Source organism: Myotis daubentonii, chromosome 10 (genome assembly GCF_963259705.1).
Source record: "Myotis daubentonii chromosome 10, mMyoDau2.1, whole genome shotgun sequence".
Classification (NCBI taxonomy): Eukaryota; Metazoa; Chordata; class Mammalia; order Chiroptera; family Vespertilionidae; genus Myotis; species Myotis daubentonii.
The window spans coordinates 47,169,901-47,175,885 of record NC_081849.1 but is presented as its reverse complement, the minus strand read 5'-3'; the positions used below and the strand labels follow the sequence as shown (position 1 = coordinate 47,175,885).

The 5,985-nt window shown below is 44.9% G+C and overlaps 1 non-coding gene across 1 annotated transcript; it reads left to right on the top strand.

Annotated features, from left to right (window-relative positions):
- The first annotated feature begins 209 nt into the window (after positions 1–209).
- LOC132211552 (U6 spliceosomal RNA) lies at positions 210–316 on the top strand. The gene has a single exon (XR_009447469.1). It is a non-coding gene; the product is annotated as a U6 spliceosomal RNA (small nuclear RNA).
- The last annotated feature ends 5,669 nt before the right edge of the window (positions 317–5,985 follow it).

Below are 5,985 nucleotides of genomic sequence, written 5' to 3'. Positions count from 1 at the left end.
GCTGTGCCTCATGGGGCCCGGCGGCCGGCCCATGTAGGCCCCGCGATGACTAGCCCTTTCAGTTACTCAAGGTAAAAGCAGTAAGTGGTAGAGTCAAAATTCAAAATCTGGCAGTTTGACTTGTGAATTCAGACATTAGTCAGATAAAGGAGAGCTAACTGGAAAGGTGTTTTGTTTAAAACACACACACACAACAAAAAACAAAACAAGTGCTCGCTTTGGCCACACATGTACTAAAATTGGAACGATACAGAGAAGATTAGCATAGCCCTTGCGCAAGGATGACACACAAATTCAGGAAGCATTCCATATTTAAACAAAAGAAAGAAAAAAAAAACGGGAAAAAACTCCACCCACAAATCTTAAAGGGTGTTATATTCCCTGCTAATGAAAAGCCATTGGAGCCTTTTGGGACTTGATTACCTCAGATTTGTGTGTTAAGATCACCCTGAGCCAGTGAACAGAAGGGCCCGAAGGGGTCTGAGTAGGAAGATATAATAATACAATGGGAAGAAATAGATTGTTTGGACAAGATCCAGTGACCTTTGGATATGAACGATAAGGAAGAGATAAGAGTTACAAGTAATTCCCCTCTTTCTGTCCTGGGCAACTGGGAAAATGGCACCTTACACTGCCTAAGATAGGGTATGGATGAGAGGATTTGAAGTAAGTGTGGCGTTCAGTAAAGATGTTTCAGGCTTATGCTCAGAACACTGCAGGAAATGACCCTTGAAACTCCAGGAACTGATTTAAAGCCGCACAAGAAGAGAGCAGAGTGAGAAGCAAGCCAAAGAATGCCAGCCAGCATTTGTGAAATGGGCAGAGGTGAAGCAGTCCGCCTAATCTTGTTAGGCAAGTGATATCAGTATGGAAAAGAAATAGCTCGGCCTCATCCTGTGTACTGTGTATTCAATACATTTCATATGGCAAAAATTACAGTAAAAGATCTTTAATATCACTAGAGAAAAACAGACTAGTATATTTTAGTGGCAGAGAGCACATTCATTTATGGATATTTTCAAAAACAGCTATATGAGAGAGAGGTGTTTAAAATACCTTTCAAATGTACAAAGCAAAAGAATGGAAATTTAGAGCAATTGGAACTCATACAAGGCTAATAGTAATGCAAAATGGAACAACCACTTTGGAAAACAGTTTGGTAATTTCTTGTAAGTTAAATATACACCCACTATAGAATCCAGTTATTCTACTCCTAGGTATTTATCCAAAAGACAAAAACTTATAATCACAGAAAAACCTATATGCAACCCAAATACCTTTCCCACACCCAAATACCCTTCAATGGGTGAGTGAATACACAAACTCAGTTACAATTATACAATGGAATTCTACTCAGCAACAAGGAAGAATGAACTATTGATGAACAATATGAATAAATTTCAAATACATTATACTAACTGAAAGAAGCCAGGCTCAAAAGGTTACATACCAGAGCATTACGTTCCATTTGGATGGCATTCTAGAAGTGGCAAAGCTATGAAGTTAGAAAGCAAGTAGTGGTAATCCCAGGTTAAGGATAGGAGTGAGGGGCTGTGGGAATGAATATAAAGGGGCAGCATAAAGAAATTTAGGAGAGCCGAAACCGGTTTGGCTCAGTGGATAGAGCGTCGGCCTGCGGACTGAAGGGTCCCAGGTTCGATTCCGGTCAAGGGCATGTGCCTGGGTTGCGGGCACATCCCCGGTGGGGGATGTGCAGGGGGCGGCTGGTCGATGTTTCTCTCTCATCGATGTTTCTGACTCTCTATCTCTCTCCCTTCCTCTCTGTGAAAGATCAATAAAATATATTTTTAAAAAAAAAGAAATTTAGGAGAGTAAAAGAACTGTTCTGTATCCTGATTTTGATTGACAAATAGTATATTTTTTAAATATCACAAAACTGTGTATCAAAAAGGAAACATTTTATTTTACATAAATTTTAAAAGTACATTTAAGAAAAGAATCACAATTTGCTATGGGTGTTAAAAACTTCCCTAAAGTGGTAAAGGAAAAAGTCACACAAGTTCAGGAGGCACAAAGAACCCCAAACAAGAAGAACCCAAACAGATCCATGACCAGACACATCATAATTAAAATGCCACAAATTAAAGACAAAGAGAGAATCTTAAAGGCTAGGGCCAAGGCAATTGTTTTTGAAACAAGCCTCTCCCAGAGCATACCAAATGCTTCACTTGTTACAGAATCACGTAATTACGCCATCAACTTAATTATATGAGCAAATAACAGAAGTATCCCAAACCAGTAATTAGCACATCATTTGTTGACTTTTGGAACATGCGGTATGATGTTTTAATAACATGCCTTCTGAATTGTATTTTATAGATGCTGATAATATTTTTTTGTGTTTACTGATTGTATACCAGCAGGGCAGTGAAAGGGAATGAACATAAAATGATAAGTCATCTGCAGATAGAAAAACAGATAAACAATTTTTATTAAAGTCAAATGTGTGCCATATTCTTTTTCTTGATTGTTTGCTTTCAATTAATATTGAATTTTGTTTTTGTACACATAACCACTAGGAAGAAAACCCAGTCTAGATTTTTTATTTCTTTCAGCCATTTCATTGACAAATAATTAAATGTATATATAGTTAAAAGTTGGATCTTGTGAAGAGCAACTATGGCGTTTGGACAGATTCAAGCCTCAGACTAGTAAGAGGGCACGGTTCTCTCGTGGCAAAGCCATGTGAAGGTACCAGCTTGGAGGGCAAAGCCTCCCAGCACAATTACAGCCAAAGGCTATGGTTGTAAGCTTGACCTTATGGTCCAAACCTGTGGTCTCAGGTAGCTGAGTGATGTAGGCTGAGGCAAGTGCTGCCAAAACAAAGCTTGATAGAGTTCTCAGGTGCATGTAAAAGGGTGTCCCAAAATGCACGCAAGAAGTAATTTTGATAGAAAACACAGGTTTGTAATTAAAAGTTGTAATTTTTTAATTGATTCATAAAGTATACAGTATAGGGTTATGTATGGAATAGCATATCGGTTAAATGGCCTCCACGGCTTTGCTGGCACATACGCACTCTTTTGTTGAAATTCTCCATGATTGAAATGCAGCTGCTCAGGCAATAACAGTTAATGGTCCTCGCTATCGCCACATGATAATCCAATTTTTTTGTGCCTAAATTGCAAGATATGGATGTGGACGACATGTGGTTTCAACAAGACGGTGCCACATGCCATACAGCATGAGAAACAATTCAATTACTGCATGAGTCATTTCCTGGTCGTGTAATTTCCCGTTTTAGTGATCAGAATTGGCCGCCCAGATCATGCCATTTAATGCCGTTGGACTTTTTTCTTTGGGGTTTTTTGAAGTCTAAGGTTTATACCAACAAGCCCACGACCACCCACACCTTGAAGGAGGAAATTGAGCGCTGTATCAACGAAAATCAGCCACATTTATGCAAAAACGGTCATGGAAAATTTCAACAAAAGAGTGCATATGTGCCAGCAAAGCCGTGGAGGCCATTTAACCGATATGCTATTCCATACATAACCCTATACTGTATACTTTGTGAATCAATAAAAAATTTACAAGTTTTAATTATAAACCTGTATTTTCTATCAAAATTACTTCCTGCGTGAATTTTGGGACACCCATTAATTAAGTAGATTTGAAACTCAGGAGAACATTGTAAACATCTTGACCACGCCCTTGCTTTGCCTTGTGGGATCGGACTATAAAATAAAGACTTGGCTTACAGGCTGTGGCACTGTCTCTCCCTCTAAGAGCAATGTCCCACCTAGCCCCAGCTTTTTTCTCTTGTCTGTCTTCTTTAATCCTTCACTGCCCATCCCCCCCATCCCCGCCCCTCAGGTTCACTTCTGGCCTTGCTGAGCATGGCACAGGATCTGAGTTTTATTTGTTGGCTTACTTGTTATTTACTATGCAAAAATATATGGATGTTCACAGACCACATATTATTTTATGTTGTATAACAATTTAAACACAGGATTTTACTAAGTGCTATAAAGTTAATAACCATTTCTCCTCTTTCTTAATCATAATCAATTATGAAATAAATGGTAAGAAATTTCACATTTACATCCTATCTAATAAAAGAGAAACATGGTAAAATAAATAAATAAATAAATAAATAAAATAAAAGAGAAACATGGTAATTAACCGTACATCCGCTGCCCTTCCCATTGGCTAATCAGGGTGATATGCAAATTAACTGCCAGCCTAGATGGCAGCCGGCAGCCAGGCAGCTTGAAGCCAACATGAGTCTTGCTTGCTTCAGTGACGGAGGACTCCAACATTCCCCGCCTGCCCCTGCCGGCCTCGGAGCTTGCAGTTTGAAACATAGTTACAAATATAGAAGCTAAACAAAACCCGAGAAACCTGCTTTCAGCCAGCCGGGATCTCAGAGCTGGAGTGTTTCGATTATAGAACCCAAACAAACCAGATACCTGCTTTCAGCAGCGAAGGCCTAAGAGCTGGAGCCAAGCCTCAGAGCTAAAGCTGGCCCAGAATAAAAAAGAAAAAAAGGGAGCGGTTGGGAGCTTCAATCACCCGCCAGCCTGAAAATAGCCCTCAGCCCCTCACCCAGACTGGCCAGGCACCTAAGTGGGGAACCCCACCCTGAAGGGTGTGTGACCAGCTGCAAACAGCCATCATCCCCTCATCCAGGTTGGCCAGGCACCCCAGTGGGGACCCCCACCCTGATCCAGGACACCCTTCAGGGCAAACTAGCCGGCACCCACCCATGCACCAGGCCTCTATCCTATATAGTAAAAGGGTAATATGCCTCCCAGCACCAGGATCAGCGGAGCCGCAAGGCCTCCCGGCACCGGGATCAGCGTGACAGGGGGCAGCGCCCAAACCCCCTGATCGCCCTGCGGCTGTGTGTGTGACGTGTGACAGGGGGTGGGGCCACAACCTCCCTATCAGCCCTGCTCTGTTCCTGACAGGGGAAGGCACCCCAACCCCCTGATCAGCCCTGCTCTGTGCCTGATAGGGCGGAGCTCCCCAACCCCATGATCACCCTGCGGCTCTGTGTGTGACAGGGTGTGGCACCCCAACCCCCCACCCCCCATGGGCCCTGCTCTGTATGTGACGGGGTAGAGCCATAACCTCCCCATCGGCCCTGCCCTGAGTGTGACAGGGTGCGGTGCCCCAACCACCTGATCCACCCTGCTCTGTGTGCGACAGGGGGTGGTGCCCCAACTCCCCTATCGGCCCTACTCTGTGAGTGACAGGGGGGAGCTCCTCAACCCCCTGATGGGCCCTGCTCTGTGCATGACAGGGGGGAGCTCCCCAACCCCCTGATCGACCCTGCTCTGGGCGTGACAGGGTAAGGAGCCCTAACCCACCCTGATAGGTCCTGCTCTGTGCGTGACAGGGGGCAGCGCCCCAACCCCCTGATTGGCCCTGCTCTGTGCGTGACAGGGGGTGGTGCCGCAACATCCCCATCAACCCAGCCTTGAGTGTGACGGGGAGGTGCCCAACCCCCCAATCAGCCCTACCCTGAGCGTGACTGAGGTGGCATCGCAACCTCCTATTCCGCCCTGCTCTGTGCATGACGGGGCGGCGCCCTAACTCCCCAATCAGCACTTCTCTGAGCCCGACCAGGGGCTGCACTTAGGGATAGGGCCTGCCCTCTACCACCCTGGAGCGGGCCTAAGCCAGCAGGTCGTTATCTCCCGAGGGGTCTCAGACTGCGAGAGGGCACAGGCCGGGCTGAGGGACCCCCCTCCCCCCCAGTGCACAAATTTTTATGCACCGGTGCTGGGGTCCAGCCCCAGCGGTCCAGGGGTTCCCAAAGGTGTGGACGGAGTCGGCGAAGAATGTTTTACACAGAGACAGCGTTCAGAACTCTCTAGCTTTCCTTAGTCTCCGTGGATCTTCCCTGTGCCTGGCTGAGGCCACAGAGAGAGATCCCAAGGCAAGCTGAGCCTTTATTTTATAGTGAGAGGTAAACAAGGTAGTGGTTTCCAAAGTTACACTGTTCTTGTGAGTTTC